A 19,954-nucleotide genomic window follows, 5' to 3' on the forward strand; every position below is an offset into this window, starting at 1 on the left:
TTTGTAAGCCTAGTACTTATTCTATCGGTCTCTTTTATGAACCGCTAAGTTACTGGGATGGAAACACACCAACATCGGTTGTCAAATAACGTTGGGAGGGGGGGAACAAACACAGAGTCACAAACATATACACACACATACATATATATATATATATGACGGGCTTCTTTCAATTTTTATCTACTAAATCCACTCACAAGGCTTTGGTTAGCCTGAGGCTATAGTAGAAGACGCCCAAGGTGCTACGCAGTGGGAATGAACCCGGAACCATGTGGTTGGTAAGCAAGCTACTTACCACACAGCCACTCCTGCACCTATATATATATATATATATATATATATATATATATATAACATCATCATCATTTAGCATCTGCTTTCCATGCTGGCATGGGTTAGATAGTTTGACTGGAACTGGTAAGCTACACCAAGATCCAGTCTGATTTGGCTTCGTTTCTACAGCTGGGTGCCTTTCCTAATGCCAACCACTCCAAGAGTGTAGTGGGTGCCTTGTATGTGTCACCAGCACAGGGGTGCCATTTACGTGTCACCAGCACAAGCCACAACTATGACTTCACTCGGCTTTATGAGTCTTCTCAAGCACACACACACACACACACAGGCATTTGTTGGCCCAGGTTACAGTAGAAGACACTTGCCCAAGGTTCCACACAGTGCGACTGCATCCAAAGCGAGCTTCTTAAACACACAGCCACACTGTGGAAAATAAGTTTTAAAAATTTAAAAGAAACTTACAAAAAATAACATAGATTATAAAATGGTGAAATGTAAAACTACTTTGATCTGCTATAAATGACACATACAAGCCTCCGTGGAGTGGCTGACATACTCAGTACACTTGGGATACGTATTTTGTTTACAAATGTTGGTGAAAATTTTGTGAAGGAAGATGATATCATCATCAAATACGAAAATGAAAACAAAAATTTTAAGCCTGAATTAGAGGAAGATTTTGCATTTACTGATAAATAAGGAAGATTTTCATATCTTATCTGCCATTCCCACATGGTTCATAACAGAGCATTAACTCGAATCAGTGCTATAAAGTAAATCACAAAATCTTTACATATGGTTATCTACCAAAATCAGGCATAGGCAACCTTTTTTGAGGAGTGGACTACATGCAGCATGATTCTTCATCAGGATGTCCACACTATGTAAAAGAAAAAAAAATTAAGGTAATTGTGTCGTTTGGAAAGTCCTGTGGGCTACATGTGAGTTTGCCCAGCATCATCATCATTATTGTTATCTAAAGTCCATCTTCCAAGCTGGCATGGGTTGGACGGTTTTGACGGGAGCTGGCAAACCAGAAGACTGCACCAAGCTTCTTCACTCTCTGTTTTGGCATGGTTTTTACAGCAGGATGCCACCACCTTACAGAATGGAACAAGTGCTTTTTATGTGGCACCAACACTAGAGAGGTCCGCTTTGGCATGGTTTTTACAGCAGGATGCCCACAAAGTAGCTTGTTTACCAACCACATGGTTCTGGGTTCAGTCCCACTGCGTGGCACCTTGGGCAAGTGTCTTTTACTATAGCCTCGGGTCGACCAAAGCCTTGTGAGTGGATTTGGTAGACAGAAACTGAAAGAAGCCCATCGTATATATGTGTATATATATATATATATATGTTTGTGTGTCTGTGTTTGTCCCCCTAGCATTGCTTGACAACCGATGCTGGTATGTTTATGTCCCCGTTACTTAGCGGTTCGGCAAAAGAGACCGATAGAATAAGTACTGGGCTTACAAAAAGAATAAGTCTCCCGGGGTCGAGTTGCTCGATTAAAGGCGGTGCTGCAGCATGGCCGCAGTCAAATGACTGAAACAAGTAAAAGAGTAAAAGAGTATATAAAAGTGACAAATAGTACAAACAATAGTTTCACACCACACTATACAGCTTATCTCCTGATGAATCTGTGAAAATACAAAACCACCCACAACTGGTAGTATTGTTCATTATGTTTCCTTTGATGTAATTATGAAAGAGATGTTGAACTTAATCAACTCGTGATATTGACATTAAAAACAAGGTTGGGGGAGTGTGAAATCCCGTTGGTGTTGTAATAGATACAACACCAGTAAATGGTGGGAAAAAAAATTGCAGAATTAATTGCATTTATCAAAAAAGACCCCAGCTTACCAGGGTTTCTCCTCGATAATTGTATGAACACCTGGCAAGTCAGATATTTCAAAATAGAAAGTGGATGTAAATTGAAGAAGATGATAATGATAAATATACTTAAATGGGAAAGGCCAAACAAACATTTCACATTAAAGAAATGGAGTTTGCAGTTTAACTTAGTGATATTGTGAGAAGATTGTGAACCGGTAGAGCCATAAGTCAAACTCTTTTACTTGTTGCAGTCATTTGACTGCAGCCATGCTGGAGCACTGCCTTTAGTCGAGCAAATCGACCCCAGGAACTAGTCTTTGGAAGACTAGTACTTATTCTATCAGTCTCTTTTGCCGAACTGCTAAGTTACGGGGATGTAAACACACCAGCATCGGTTGTCAAGTGATGTTGGGGGGACAAACAAAGACAGAAACATATACACACATATATTTATATACATATATACGACGAGCTTCTTTCAGTTTCCGTCTACCAAATCCATTCACAAGGCTTTGCTGGCCCGAGGCTATAGTAGGAGACACTTGCCAAAGGTGTCACACAGTGGGAATGAACCCGGAAGCATGTGGTTGGTAAGTAAGCTACTTACCACACAGCCACTCCTACTAGTTTTTATTTTTTACTTGATTAGGTTGTTGGACTTTGGTCATGTCAGGGCAATGCTATGAAAGGTTTAGTCAGATAAATCAACCCCAGTATTTATTATTTAAGTTTGGTATGTATTGTAGCTGTTTCTGCTGCGAACCTGCTAAGTTATGAGGATGTAAACAAACACCAAATGTCAAAAGAATGTTGGGACCAACACAAAGACACACACAAGTGTGTGTGAGAGCGTGTGTGTATGTGTGTATGGATTTTTTTTATTGTTTTACTCGTTTCAGTTATTTGACTGCCTCCATGCTGGAGCACCAACTTGAAATGTTTTTGTCAAACAATTTGACCTCAGGACTTATTTTTAAGCCTAGTACTTATTCTATCAGGCTCTTTGCCAAACTGCAAAATGATAGGGACATACACACACCAAAACCAGTTGTCAAGCAACGATGGAGGGACACACACAGACACTAAACACACATATCATCATCATCATCATTTAACATACATTGGCTATACTGGCATGGGCTGGATAGTTTGAACAGTCCCCACCAACAGCTATCGGAATCATCTGATTCTGAACTAGGAAATACTCACTCTTGGAGTCATTGTCTGAACTGGAAGAAACAACTGGTGAGGTGGTGTAGTTTGACACGACAACTGTCAATTGGATGAAACAGGACATGATGACGAAGTTGACGGAGCTGGAGTGGTAGGATGCGACAACCATAAATTCCATGAAACAGGACACGACAATGGAGTTGACAGAGCTGGAGTGACAGGACCAGCCTCTCATGTTGTAAATATTTGCAAGAAACATCTAATTGTCCTATCAGTTGGCAGGTGGACTGGTACTAACTCAGGTGACAGGATCTAAGTCAGGTGACGTATAATAACATCAACTGATTGCATGTGTGAATTTATGTCAAAAAGGGTTAATTTTAAGTCTAGTGCTTATTCTGTCAGTCTCTTTTGCCAAAGCCACTAAGTTATGAGAACACAAACAAACCAACACCAATACTCAAGCAGTGGGGAAGGCAGACAAAGACCCACACCCACACACACACACACACACACACAGAGTTTCTGTCTACCAAATTTACAAATTCATTCACAAGGTATTAGTTGAGCCTGGGGTAATAAATACTTGCCCGAGGTGCACAGCAATAGTACGGAACAGTGATGTACCTGATAGGGGAACAAGGGAGTGACCACTCCCCACAAGCACATTTTTCAAAATTAACCCCTTTACAACAATTTTATAAAACTCACTTGTATGATAAAAGTAGAATCTCTTTTTTTCTTTTAATCACAAGGCCTTGGAAGAACTCTCTGAAGTCATTACTTTATCTGACCAACCTTCCATGTTTTTTAAGTATCTGCTCAATCTCCTGTGATGAGTTGGTGGCCCCTGATGTCTGAAGAACTAAAACAAACCCTGACGTCATCACCTCTTGACTCTGAACAATCCCTTGGGGTTTCATCTTTTTATGCCACACCTATATCAGCAGTTATAAGTTTCATACATTAACGACATTGTTAGTGAAACATGAAATTAATGAATGTAAAATAGAATTATGTATAGTACAACTAATATTGCATAATATAAGAGAAATTAGTCAAACATTGTTTGGTATGTGTCACAGTGCCTTTTTTTATGTGCTTAGTCTCCCAACTTTAGAACCCAGCTATGCCTCTGTACTAAACCCAAAACCCTTTGGTTGTAAAACAAGCTTCGTAACTAGACAACCACATCTATTCTCTTTTACTTTTTTACTTGTTTCAGTCATTTGACTGCGGCCATGCTGGGGCACCGCCTTTAGTCGAGCAAATCGACCTTGGGACTTATTCTTTGTAAGCCCAGTACTTATTCTACCGGTCTCTTTTGCTGAACCGCTAAGTGACGGGGACGTAAAAACACCAGCATCAGTTGTCAAGCGATGTTGGGGGGACAAACACAGATACACAAACACACACATACACACATATATATATATATATATACATATACATATATACAACAGGCTTCTTTCAGTTTCCGTCTACCAAATCCACTCACAGGGCTTTGCTTGGCCCGAGGCTATAGTAGAAGACACTTGCCCAAGGTGCCACGCAGTGGGACTGAACTCGGAACCATGTGGTTGGTAAGCAAGCTACTTACCACACAGCCACTCCTGCGCCTATTATCAATATTTTGACTGATCTTGTTACTTGTAATGCAATGATTGAGTGAAACCAACCAGTAGAGAATTAATATTTAGTTTCTGCGTTTTTCATCCTGGGTACCAATCCTATCATGAAAGTGTGTCGTCCTTCACTCATGATGAGAATTTAAAAAAAACAACAACAACAGCAAAAAATCCGTGTGTTTCCTTTCACACACGAAAAGATTTTTTTTTTTAAATCCTGCGATAGTTGATATTTTTTCTTTCCTCTCCATGAGGTCAACAAAGTAAATATCAGCAATATTGGTTCTATTTAATTAATGACATATCTACACTAACTAACTAAAAAGAAAGAAAAAAAATTGGCCTTCAGCCTACAAAGGAAACAAATCTTATTAATGATTGAAGAAGCAGAGCACTAGACTGGATGCTTTACTATATCAAGTACAATGCCTTGTTTGTTCCCAATTCAAATCCCGTTGGGAGTTATTTTGTTCTCCTCCAGCTGAGAGCCATAAATTAAACAGTATTAATATATAAGGACAATTAACTATAGACACCCTTTACAAATATATGACCTTGCATACAAGGAAGAGAAATCTTTGTTGTCATCATTGTGATATTGGTGCAGATGTCGCTGAGTGATTAAGAAGTCTGCTTTCCATCCCTATGGTTTAGAGTTCAATCCCATTCAGCTATAGCCCTAACTGACAAAAGACTTCTGAGAGGATTTGGTAGATGGAAATGGGAAGAATCCCATTGTTTATGTACATATTGTGTGTATACTCTCTTTTTCTCTTTACTGTTTTACTTGTTTCAGTCATTTGACTGCGGCCATGCTGGAGCACCGCCTTTAATCGAGCAACTCGACCCCGGGACTTATTCTTTTGTAAGCTCAGTACTTATTCTGTTGGTCTCTTTTGTCAAACCGCTAAGTAATGGGGGACATAAACACACCAGCATCGGTTGTCAAGCAATGCTAGGGGGACAAACACAGACACACAAACACACACATGCATATATATATATATATATACATATATACGACGGGCTTCTTTCGGTTTCCGTCTACCAAATCCACTCACAAGGCTTTGGTCGGCCCGAGGCTATAGTAGAAGACGCTTGCCCAAGGTGCCACGCAGTGGGACTGAACCCGGAACCATGTGGTTAGTAAACATGCTACTTACCACACAGCCACTCCTGCGCCTATATGTGTGACTCTTGTCTTGGCATTATGGGGTAGTTGTAAATGAGTGTCGCTGACATATAAGCAGAGTTCCTTGTTTCCAGTCTGCCCTAAAATTATGTCTGGTCATGAGGAAATATTCACTTGCTTGGAAATAGGGGAGGATTGGCACCAGGAAGGGCTTTCAGTTGCAGAAAATCTACTACAGCAAATTCTGTCTGACCCATGCAAGCTTGTAAAAGTAGATGTTACAGTGATGCTAATGATGACAGCGATGATGACATTTAGTTGAATCTCAATATGTTCTAAGTTCAAATCCTACCAACGTCCAATTTCCTTCCATGTTCACTGAAAACAAGTACCATTCAAGCAATTGTGGTCAATTTAATCAAGCATCCTAAGCAAGATTTGTAGTATATACCTATATTAGAAATCACAATGTGAGTGATTGTGTGTGTGTGTGTGTGTGTGTGTGTGTACATGTGTGTGCACACCCACAAATTAGGCAGTAAGACGGCAAAGGGTACTGGTGAGATTTGGCAAGCTGACCCTTGGACACAAAGGGTTGGGGATGCACCAGCCTGATGATGAATTTTTAGAGTAATTGGTTCAGCCCTTTAGCATTCAGATGACTGTCAAATGTAATGTTTATTTACTTAGATTATTTGGATTTAATCATAGCTCATAGCTTTGAAATGTTCATGAAGTGATTGTTTATTTTTAGAATGACATTGTAGTGTAGGTATGAGAGGTTGGATCTGGACTGTTTGAACATAAAACAAGTGGGCTGTTTTGGCTGGATATAGTCAGTTTAAATGCTAAAGGGTTAAAATTTGAATGCACAGGCAATATTTTGCTTGGAGAACAAGTTCCACACCATACCTGCATTATACAATTGGTTGACCGGTTAGAACCAGCAGTAAAATCTCCTGCAAATTTCCAACCTTATCATCTTAAAAAAGGTAAGTACACATTGGACATTGTTGTTGTTTGTTCCTTCTCAAGCCATGCCTGGCTCATAAGGGCCGGTTTCCCTGTTTCCTAGGCGTATAGGTTCCCCACCTGGATGGGATGCTGGTCCATCGCAGGTGAGCTGCAAGATGCAGGAGGAAAGAGTGAGAGAAAGTTGTGGCGAAAGAGTCAGCAGAAGGTCGCCATTACCTTCTACCAGAGCCGCATGGAGCTTAGGTGTTTTGCTCATAAATACACACAGCCCGATCTGAGATTCAAACCCGCGATCCCTCGACCGTGAGTCCGCTGCTCTAACCACTAGGCCATGTGCCTCCACTACGCATTGGACATATTTGATGTTATATAGTTCTATAAGGCAGTGAGCTGGTGCAATCATTAGCATGCTGGGGAAAATGCTTAGTGACATTTCATCAGTCTTTACGGACTGAGTTCAAATTCTGTCAAGGCTGATTTTACTTTTCATCTTTTGGAGTTCAATAAAATAAATACCTGTTGATCACTGGAGTCGAGATAATTAATTTACCCCCTCCCTGAAATTGATGGCCTTGTATCAAATTTTGAAATTAATATTATACATAATTCTGGAATAATTGTGTGAAAACAAATTAAAAAAAAAGAAGAATAGGGATGGTCATGGTTGGAATGCCTTTGATTGTAGATCTACTGGATCAGTGGCTAACCCTCAGGTAGTTAATCAACATCAATTATCATCATTATACTATACTACATGTAATTACAATACACTGACCAACACCTTGTGAGTGAATTTTGTAGACTGTGTGAAAGGTCATTTTGCGGGAGTATGTGTATGTGTGTGTGTGTGTGTGTGTGAGTGTGGCCTTGTGTTTGTCCCCACTTCCACTGCTTGATACCCAGCATTGATTTGTTCTTGTCCTCATAACTTAACGGTTCAGCAAAACGGTCTGATAAAACAAGAACCATATTTACAAAAAGAAAAGTACCGGGGTCAATTTGTTCAACTAAACCAGGGGTTCCCAAACCTTTTCAGGCTGCCACCCCCTTGACACCCAGGCCACATTCCTAGTGCCTGCACCCCAACTAACCACCACAAACATAGACCTCTTTCTGAAGCAAATTCAAAGCAACTGTATTTCAGAAGTAAAACTTAAACTAGAGAACCCATTATTTTGTTGGTTTTACATGAATTACTACACCATTATCACCCCCACTTTTCTTCAACGCCCCCTTGAAACTTTTCACCGACCCCAGAGGGTCAATACCACCCACTTTGACAACCACTGAACTAAGCCATTCAAAGCAAGTGTCCCAGCATAACTGCAGTTCAATGGCTAAGTCAATAGAGAAAAGATAAAAATATTATGGATCTTTTCGGTTTGACTGGCAGTTTTTTCTAGCGGTGTCATATGAAACTGTCACCCATAATTATGACCCTAGTATCAATTTATTGCATTTCAATCTGTTTTAGGGTTAGATGTGGGGGGGAAGGGTATCTTTTTATCTTCACAAATGTAAATAAACCCAATCTGTTTCTTAAACGAGGGACATATTCATAGGGCACAGAATGATTTCACCTCCAAAAGACGTCATTGATTGGTTGAAATTGCAGAAATTCAAGAAAAAAACAACAAATATCTTACAAACTATAGAATTTTCTCAATAAAGCCAAGAGAAAAAGATGTTTTATAAACACATTCTACCAGTATACGAAGTTTAAGTGTTTAGTTACGTGGAAATTATTTTAAAAAACTGCCGTTCAAACCGAAAAGATCCAATATTACTAATAGTCATGATAGTGGTAGCATGCGTCGAAACGGAAGTAGTAGTAGTAGTAGTAGTAGTAGTAGTAGTAGTAGTAATAGTAGTATGGTTCAATTAGAAGGATATGAAATGTCTTGACAAATAATAAAGTGCAGCGAAAAGATACATAGTTTTTCCTTCTTTTTCTTGTGAATTTTTTTCTTCTTTTTCTTTCTCGGTCACTTTTCTTTCTAATCTTTTCCGTCTTACTGGCATCCTTTTATCACAGAATGGCTGATAATAAAGAAACTATTAACATTAGACCATTCTCGTTCACCAAAATCGATTATTACACACACACACACACACTTGTGTTTGAAATAATGCAATAAAACAAACAGGTGTTCAATAACAGACTTGACCATCTTGACATTTTCTTTCCAAACACAGCTGTCCTTCTCTTCATCGTCATTTGATGTTGTTATACATAACGCCGAGTCGGCAGTGATGGAGCAGATCTTTCATGTGATCAAACAATCGCCATCCGTGACCATCCAGTCTTTATCTATTTTGATAATAGATGTCACATCCCGGCCTACATTGTCTGGAAGCACTCCGTCGAGGGTTCCGGTTGATCCGATCAACGGAACAGCCTGCTCGTGAAATTAACGTGTAAGTGGCTGAGCACTCCACAGACACATGTACCCTTAACGTAGTTCTCGGGGATATTCAGCGTGACACAGAGAGTGACAAAGCCGGCCCTTTGAAATACAGGTACAACAGAAACAGGAAGTAAGAGAAAGTTGTGGTGAAAGAGTACAGCAGGGATCACTACCATCCCTGCCAGAGCCTCGTGGAGCTTTAGGTGTTTTCGCTCAATAAACACTCACAACGCCCGGTCTGGGAATCAAAACCGCGATCCTACGACCGCGAGTCCACTGCCCTAACCACTGGGCCATTGCACCTCCACCTACATTGTCTACTGCGCTCTTAAGACGGTAAAGTACGAATTGTGGAAGGAGTGCGATTTGGTAGCTATTTCTAGCGGGTAAGCCATCATGTACAGGCTCACATTTCGTAATTTGAAGAAGAGATGACGATGATGATGATGACGGTACCTACAGAAAGACAAACGATAGGAAGGAAAACGGATCTTTTCGGTTTGACCGGCAGTTTTTTAAAATAATTTCCACGTAACTAAACACTTTTAAACTTCGTATACTGGTAGAATGTGTCTATAAAACATCTTTTTCTCTTGGCTTTATTGAGAAAATTCTATAGTTTGTAAGATATTTGTTGTTTTTTTTTCTTCAATTTCTGCAATTTCAACCAATGAATGACTGTCTATTGAGGTGAAAACATTCTGTGCCATATGAATATGTCCCTCGTTTAAGAAACAGATTGGGTTTATTTACATTTCTGAAGAAAAAAAGATACCCTTCCCCCCACCCCTAACCCTAACTAACCCTAACTCTAACCCTAACCCTAAAATAGATTGAAATGCAATAGATCAATACCAGGGTCATAATTATGGGTGACAATTTCATATGACACCGCTAGAAAAAACTGCCGTTCAAACCGTAAAGATCCAGAATAAGTCCTGGGGTCAATTTGCTCGACTAAAGGCTCCAGCATGGCCGCAGTCAAATGACTGAAACAAATAAAAGAATAAAAGATTACAATTCCTAATAATTATAAAAATACAGTAAGATTTTCTTATATACTGCAGATGGTTATGGCGGTCCAGTAGAGTGAAACAGTCCAAAATAAATAAATAAACAAACAAAATGGGCGGGATACATTAGATAATGGAGTCCTTGATGCAATGTGTATGCAAACAAAAAGAAGAGATAGTAACGCTGGAACGCCTTTGATAAGAGATCTGCACAATGATCAATATTTAGGACTATAGAGATAATTGATTCTTAGATTCCTGCAGAGAGTAAAACCAGTGCCGTCTTAAGGTATGGGTATACTGGGCAGTTACCTGGGGGTTACATGAGTCTAGGTAGGGTTGAATTAACCAATAAGCACAATAAGAATGGTCTTAGGCCATCAAGGGAAGTGGGGTGGTACCACAGAAAGGGTGAATGGTCTACGGCACAAAAGAAATCACTTTAAACTTGCTAAAATAATATTTGAAGTGGTTTATATGATTGGGGAAAAAAAATTATGGTTTATTATTGTTTATATTTTGAATTACATATATATAAGGCGGCACCAAAATCATTTTAAGTGCTTGGGCTCTCTATGGGTCTTAATCTAGCTCTGGCTCTAGGGCCCTATTATTATGATCTATGCACACTGTCAATAAATGAATATAAAAAGGTAGCGTTCTGGCTGAATTGTTAGCTCGCCAGACAAAATGCTTAGTGGCGTTTCATCCGCCCTTACGATCCGAGTTCAAATTCCGTCGAGGTTGACTTTGCCTTTCATCATTTCAGGGTCGAAAAAATTAACTACCAGTCAAGCATTGGGGTCGTTGTAATTGACTTAACTCCTCCCCCAGAATTGCTGGCCTTGTGCCAAAATTTGAAACCAATAAATAAATACGACGGGGCCTGTGCATTAATTCAGCTGGGCCGGGGGTGGGGATTACAATAGCACTAAGGTAAATCAATCAATAGGTAAAACGATTAATGACCAGTAAGGACATTAATATACTGGATAGAGTCCGTGCGACAATACGAAATTCAGCTCTTTCCAAAGAATCCAAATACATCAAAAACCAAAATAACAAATGACTAGCACTATGACCTGGCGCTGCCGGGTCGTAGTGCTAGTGCATGCATATACAGCTGCATGCGTGTGCACATACACGCGAGTACTGTCCAAATCTCCGACCAATCACATACAGCTAGCTGGCATTCAATTGGCGTATCAAGTTTCGGGCATTTTGATTGGATTTTGGATAGAAAATTCACAAAAACACGTCACTTCTATTGATTTTTTTAATGGCTTTGCAAGGTGACTGGGGAAATGTAAAGATATGCACGACCACCCTTGGACGGTTTTGAATGACCATAGAAAGTGCGAGCCCTCTAACTGAAAAATTGTGGATTTGTATAAAGGACACACACACACACACAGACAGACATTTTACCGTTTATATATATAGAGATTGCTATAAGTATATATAAACAGTACATGTGTGTTTATTATTGATTGGCATAATGACCCACCCATGATACAACAAAATCTGTTCCAACATACAAGTTCACATCCAAGAACCTTACAAACCAAATACAAAAGCCGAAATATATAAACAGATTTACCGATAAGAATTTGGTACTATTTAAGAAGAATGGTCCCGGTGTGCGCACTCGCGTATTCGCGCATCCGCACTAGCTAGTCATGACCAGTAATCCTTACTTTGTGTTTTTGTATTTTATTTACTTTGCTAGGTAGTCGGTGTATGATCGACTAGTCACCACTAGCTAGCGCGGATGCACGAGTATGCGAGTGCGCGCACCGGGACCACCCTTCTTAAATAGTACCTAAGAATTTATTATAATAATCAGGTAACCAACCACAATTTTTGGTTAAACAATGAAACAAAACAAATGTGGAAAATGGATAATTTATTATTGTTGTTAATGAACGTCACAAGGTCATATTTTATTTAATACTTCGATACCTAATATGGCATCCTTTAATTAAATATATAAGAAGTGCTTTTATTAAATTATAATTGCTGTTTTGCTACAATTACATAGCTAATTAGCATTTATTACAATAAAAATGTCTAGTTCAAGAACTTCTGACGACTCTCTCCATGTGTCGATTGTGTTAAATATTTCTTAAATACTCTGTGTGTGTGTGTGTGTGTGTGTGTGTGTGTGTGTGTGTGTGTGTGTGTGTGTGTGTGTGTGTGTGTGTGTGGCACTTTGGACAAATGTCTTCTAGAGTTCCAAGCCGAAAAACTTTGTGAGAGGATTTGGTAAATGGAAACTGAAAGAAGCCTGTCATGTGAGTGTGTGCGCACGTGTTTTTATTATCTCCACCCCCAACTGCTTAACGATAGGAGTTGGTTTGTTTACGTCTCTTAACAGTTTGAAAAAAAGAGTGATAGAATAAGTACCAGACTTTAAAAAATAATTACTAGGCTCGATTTGTTCAAGGCAGTGCTCCAGCATTGCCGCAGTCCAATGACTGAAACGAGTAAAAGATAAAAGACAGGCAAACACACACACACACATTCTTACTCAGAATTAAGTTTTGGCAAAAGTGAAAGCTTCTGTAAAACCGAAAGTGAAAGTGGAGGGTTATAAAGTGCTTATTTGGGGAAAGACGACTGTCGCGTCAGTTCCTCGTAGACCATAAAGAATTCTCAAGAACTCTGTGGATGAGATGACACACAAGTCACCTCATAGTTGTGGAGATAAATGAACAGAAATATTTCTTTACGAAAGACTGATTTCCGAAGCTTATCATCGGCATTTCTGATGTGTAGCCAGTATAAAGTGGCGTTTGGAATAATGGTAGGATTTTCATATATATTACTCTAATATCGCTTTCGGTGGTTATGATGTATGTATGCATGTATTTTTATGTATGGGTTAATAAGCAGTTTACTGTAGTAAAAAAATATGTATTTGTCCCCGCTCCCCACCAAAAATGAAACAAAATTGCGACAGAAACTGGAAGCGACAACAATGACAATAAAATTTCATAAAACACATTTGATATCCAATGGGTGGGTGTTCTATGTGGGCCTCGGCAACTTATATACACAGTAGGTTATCACACACTCAATTTTCTTGATCCAAACGATGACAGCATCCAAACACAGACTATAGAAGGGCGATGGATGCTTGCCAAAATGAAAGTAAAACAGTCTGTCATGGTGATATCTTTCCACCATATCTTTATGAATATGGGTGACGAAACGAATTCAGAGATCGTGGAAAAGTATGCACGAATCTTGTTTCGTGGGTCAATGGCTGTTGTTTCCTCGTAAATGTGATTTTTATCATCTTTTGTTTTACTCTTTTACTTGTTTCAATCATTTCACTGCAGCCATGCTGGAGCACCGCCTTTAGTTGAGCAAATCGACCCCAGGACTTATTCTTTGTAAGCCTAGTACTTATTCTATCGGCCTCTTTTGCCGAACCGCTAAGTTACAGAGACGTAAACACACCAGCGTCGGTTGTCAGGCGATGTTGGGAGAGGGGGACAAACACAGACACACAATAACGCATATATATACATATACACGACGGGCTTCTTTCAGTTTCCGTCTACCACTCACAAGGCTTTGGTCGGCCCGAGGCTATAGTAGAAGACACTTGCCCAAATGCCACGCAGTGGGACTGAACTCGGAACTATGTGGTTGGTAAGCAAGCTACTTACCACACAGCCACTCCTGCGCCTATATAATATATATACGAATTTTATGTCAAATAAAATATGTGTACGTTCCATACTTTGGTTGTATCACATACATTGTATACATGAAATTATGGGATGTCATTGTAATCACTCCCAATTTTTAACGCAATTTTGTCTCCTTTCCAGACAATTTACTCTCACTATTTTACAACAATCCGGATAAATTGTATTCACCTCAATAGACGTCATTGATTGGTTGAAATTGCCAAAATTCAAAAAATTAAACAACAAATAGCTTACAAACTACAGAATTTTCTCATGAAAACCAAGAGAAAAAGATGTTTTATAAACACATTCTACCAGTATACAAAGTTTTAAAGTGTTTAGTTACAAAGAAATTATTTTAAAAATCTGCCGGTCAAAGTGAAAAGATCCGTTATGTATACTAATATGTATGTGCATATGTATGTTTGTATCCATAAATGTTAATATGTATTGTAACAAAAACAATGAAACATTAACACTAACAACAAGCTTTCATTATTGAATACATTAGCACTATTCTTTATGTGTACACTACATACATACATATGTATTATACATACACATACACACACGGTCAACACAGCTTCAGATCAAATAATTTGCCAGGCATAACACCACCGAAATATAATGTATGTATATGTATATGTGTATATATATATATATATATATATATTATATATATATATATATATATACATGTATATATATATGTATATTTATCTATATATGTATATTTATCTATATATATATAACAAAAACAATTGCAGCGTGGAAGGTGTTTATAAGCCATTTAAGAAATACACAAAGCCGTTAGATTCACTTCAACATCTGCAGCATGAAGCTTTGTCAGTGAACAGGTTGTGGTCTCAAAGCGGTGAGAATATTTTGGCAAATTAAATTAAAATGTTGAAGTGAATCTAACGGTTTTTGTGTGTTTCTTCAATGGCTTATAAACACCTTCCACGCTGCAATTGTTTTTGTTCCAGCACACGATCTCAGTTCAAGTCACTCGCTATGCAAGTACAGCAGTAATCGTATTCAGTTGAATACACGTCATTGATTGGTTCAAATTACCGAAAAACTACAACTTTAACGTGAAATAACTTCCTAAATATAAGCTTTTCTCAAAAATGCTAAGAGTAAAAGACGTTTTATATGACACATTCTACCAGTGTCTGAAGTTTGAAAGTGTTTAGTTACAAAAAATTATTTTAAAAATCTGTCGGTCAAAAGGTAAAGATCCGATCCCAGTACTTTTTATCTTTTTTAAACCAGGTACTTATTTTATCGAAGTCGAACCGCTAAGTTACGGGGACGTAAACACACCAGTATCGGTTGTCCAGCGATGTGTGTGTTGGTGGTGGTGGTGGTGGTGGTGGGGGACAAAGACACACACATACATATACGAAGGCGTCTTTCGGTTTCTAGCAATCAATTCCACTCACAGGGCTTTGGGTGGCACAAGGCTAGAGTAGAAGACACTTCTCCAAGGTGTTAGGCAGTGGGACTGAACCCTGAACTGTGTGGTTGGCAAGCAAGCTTCTTACAACACAGCCATGCCTGTGCCTATATATCTACAAATGTTTCATTAAGAGATGTTATTGTGATGTAACATTATATAAGAAGGTATGTGTACACGGGCAAAATTTATAAGATTATGCAATACAATACAATTTATCTCACAGGTCTTCATGTTATACTACAATTAAAACATTGAAATAATGATATGCTGCTAAGTTGAAGGCCTTAAAATATATATATATTCCAAAGAATCTAGTGCTCTTAGATTAGATTTTTTTGGGGCCAGCCAGATTGGAGCAATCTTGAGTGTAACTGACCAAAACTGCAACGACAATCTGGAACTCGAATGACGATTGAAAACTCCGAATGACCTGTCCTTATTTTTTCCTGTCCTTCTTTGTATCATCTAACTGTCCGGATGTTTTGTTGTCGCCTGTTATGTTCGTTTTCCATTTTTTTAATATATATACATATAGCGGTGTACGCACACTTTTGCTCTCCTACACACACACACACACACATATATATGTATAAGCATGTCCCCTGCATCCCTCTTTTAGCTGAGAGATCCTAGGCTTGCAGGCTCATGGATGCTGGTGCCATGTAAATGTACCTGTGCAGGTGTCACATAAAAGCACCTGTGATGGTGCCTTATAAAAGCACCTGAGCTGGTACCATGTAAAAGAACCCATGCCAGTGCCTTATGAAAGCACCTGTGCTGGTGCCACCCAAAACCATCCAGCACATTCTGCAAAGTGGTTGGCATCAGGAAGGGCATCCAGCCAAAGAAACCATGCTAAAACAGAGAAATGGAGCCAGGGAGGTTCTCTAGCTGGTCAGCTTCTGTCAAACCGTCCAACCTATGCCGACATAGAGAACAGACGTGAATTGACCAAATTTGGCAGGGATATTCAGAAGCAACATGAAGAATAATATATATGAACAAAAAAAAATCATGAGTCTTAGGCCTCCTGGGGTAATGCAGGAATGAGTCAAGAAAATAAATATAGAGAAACAAAGTGGGCCGGAGTGACATTGTGGAGTATAGAAACAGTTTGTAATGTCAAAGTCTGTTTTTTTTTCTTTGTTTTCAAGTCTCCCATTAATTTCTGTTTGACATACACAGTTTCTCCTTTTCCTTGATGTGTGTATATATGTGTGTATGTGCATATATATATATATATATAAACATACAAAGAGAGAAAGAAGGAATATATCTTTTGAAATGTTGACATTAAAATTTCACATTTAAAAGTCATATCTTTGGAAAGTTAGTATAAAGTTCCATATACCATGGAAGAGAGAAGATAATTTATATTTCCATTTTAAATTTAAATTTGTTTATATTTCTAAGATAATCAGCTTTTATGCTCCGTCCATTAGAGCCCTTGTTTTTATGTGTGAGTATATCTCAAATTTATATAAAAAAAGATTAATGGTCCAATTTGCAGAGCATTATAGAACATTATAAAAATATGAGCATATTTAAACATAAACCAATGAAATAATTTCTATACCTACCATAGTAAAATGTATGTAATAACTATGAAATATAATTGTTTATATATAGGTGCAGGAGTGGCTGTGTGGTAATTGGCTTGCTTACCAGCCACATGGTTCTGGGTTCATTCCCACTGCATGGCACCTTAGGCAAGTGTCTTCTACTATAGCTTCGGGCGAGACCAAAGCCTTGTGAGAGGATTTGGTAAACAGAAACTGAAAGAAGCCCGTCGTATATATATATATATATATATATATATATATACATGTATGTATGTATATATTTGTGTGCCTGTGTTTGTCCCCCCAACATCGCTTGACAACCGATGCTGGTGTGTTTACGTCCCCGTAACTTAGCGGTTCGGCAAAAGAGGACGATAGAATAAGTACTAGGCTTACAAAGAATAAGTCCTGGGGTCGATTTGCTCGACTACAGGCGGTGCTCCAGCATGGCCACAGTCAAATGACTGAAACAAGTAAAAGAGTAAAAAAAGTAAAGAGTATATGAGAAATTTTAACAATGACTACAGTCCAATAAACATTAGTTGTATATTTTTGTGTGAAACGTAACTGTCCTCACAGTAATGTTAAACAAACTGGTAGAATTTTTTTAAATAAGCATTATTTTATATCAAATCTTTACTAGTTTAAATGTTAAACAATGAAAGAAATCATCTTCTACCTTTGATGGTAATAACTAAGTTTCTGAAGATGTGATTTTCAAATGAAGAATTTTAATAACCTATTTAAATCTCAGACAGCTCAAGCACAATACTCATGGTCCAAACTTATTTCAGGATCTCAGACCAGCTACTCAATATGTCTGTGCAACATACTGCAAAACTCACCTGAGAAGATGCCTTTACGATGATAATGCAGACTGGAACACTATCTTGGAAGAGGTAGTGTATCTCTACAATCTTACATTCTCCAAACAAAATGAAGAGCCGTTTTCCTATCATTTTCTGCACTATCCATTCTCCAGCAAGTTTGGCATAATTACCAGGGATCATGACAGAAGACAATTTATCAAGAGCATCAAGAATAAGATAATTTACATCTAGAGTTTATCATTGCCATAGAGCTGGCAGAAACGTTAGCACGCTGAGCGAAATGCTCAGCAGTATTTTGTCTGTCACTACGTGCTGAGTTCAAATTCCGCCGAGGTCGACTTTGCCTTTCATCCTTTCAGGGTCGATAAATTAAGTACCAGTTACGCACTGGAGTCGATGTAATCAACTTAATCCGTTTGTCTGTCCTTGTTTGTCCCCTCTGTGTTTAGTCCCTTGTGGGTAGTAAAGAAATAATATACAACAAAGCACTGACCTCCATTGAAAATACTGTACAGTCCATCATTAAGAAAGGATATTCAGTGTGAACTACGAGTCTCAGTATGAACTACAGCTGTAACTCTCAGTTGAGAGATCCTCCCATTTAACAAGTGGAATAGTATGTTCACCAAAATGAAATACTCCAAATAAAGCATTTGGTGGCATCTGACATGAAAGGAATAGTGCTTCTGGTGGCACAGGCCAAACTATTTGGTTCAGTTTAATTTTAGCAAAAGTTTGTTCACTGAAGCAGATTGGTATTAAAGCATCCTCATATGGAATTTGCTCACAAGTGGCAGAACTGCTCATTCTGCTTCATGGTCTCAAGAATTTGTCTTATGAAGAAAGGCTGAAGACGCTCGACCTTTATTCTCTAGAAAAACGCCGCCACCGTGGTGATCTCATTCTCGCTCACAACATCATAAGCGGAAAGTGTAACCTCTCGAAAGAGCTGTTCTTCACTCCTGCTCCAGAGCGTCGGCTGCGGGGTCATTCCGAAAAGCTCTATCTGCGACGATTTCATCTCAATCGAAGGAGAGGGGCTTTCTCCGTCCGGGTTGCGGATCCGTGGAACAAGCTGCCAGACGAGATGGTGAAGATGCCGACGACCGCTTTGTTCAAAGTCTCCCTTGACCTCAAGTGGCCTGAACTCTTTACATGAACACCACCCTGTACATAACTCCATGTCCCCCTATATGGCCTTGCTTTTTTCTTTTTGAGCCAAAAAATTAACTAACTTAACTAACTAACTCATCTGCCACAGAAACTTGCACTCAGTGACAGTTGTGTGTGCAATACTGGCAAAATATTCGGATAAGCAGGGGTTCCAAAGCAGGCCAAGCTAAAAGAATGAGAGGAGAGCGCAATGTCTCTCGTAAAATATCAGAGGTAATACCAAATCTCATGGGTGGGGCTGCAGTCTTGTTTTCTGGTGGTTTCAGGCAAACTCAGCCAATAATTCCCAAGTGAACATTTGCCGATGTGTTGAGAGCATGTTTTTAACCCTTTAGCATTCAGATTAATCTAACAAATGTAATGCTTATTGATTTACATTATTTTGAATTCATCGTGCACTATCACATAGTTTCGAGATTTCGATGATGTGACTCTCTCTCTCTCTTTTACTCTTTTACTTGTTTCAGTCATTCGACTGCGGCCATGCTGGAGCACCGCCTTTAATCGAGCAACTCAACCCCGGGACTTATTCTTTTGCAAGCCCAGAACTTATGCTATCGGTCTCTTTTGCCGAACCGCTAAGTAACGGGGACATAAACACACCAGCATCGGTTGTCAAGCAATGCTAGGGGGGCAAACACATTCACACAAACACACACACGCATATATATATATACATATATACGACGGGCTCACAAGGCTTTGGTTGGCCCGAGGCTATAGTAGAAGACACTTGCCCAAGGTGCCACACAGTGGGACTGAAC

At 39.0% G+C, this 19,954-nt stretch overlaps 1 protein-coding gene and 1 long non-coding RNA gene across 3 annotated transcripts in view; one reads left to right on the forward strand and one right to left on the reverse strand.

Moving 5' to 3' along the window:
• LOC115218354 (synaptojanin-1-like) overlaps positions 1-19,954 on the reverse strand; it is a 142,007-nt gene that overhangs the window by 109,168 nt on the left and 12,885 nt on the right. The gene's annotated exons all lie outside the window — the stretch shown is intronic.
• On the forward strand, positions 12,979-18,226 carry LOC118765754. Its single transcript, XR_005001625.1, has 2 exons — positions 12,979-13,268; positions 17,982-18,226. It is a non-coding gene; the product is annotated as an uncharacterized LOC118765754 (long non-coding RNA).

This window comes from Octopus sinensis, linkage group LG13 (assembly GCF_006345805.1).
Source record: "Octopus sinensis linkage group LG13, ASM634580v1, whole genome shotgun sequence".
NCBI lineage: Eukaryota > Metazoa > Mollusca > Cephalopoda > Octopoda > Octopodidae > Octopus > Octopus sinensis.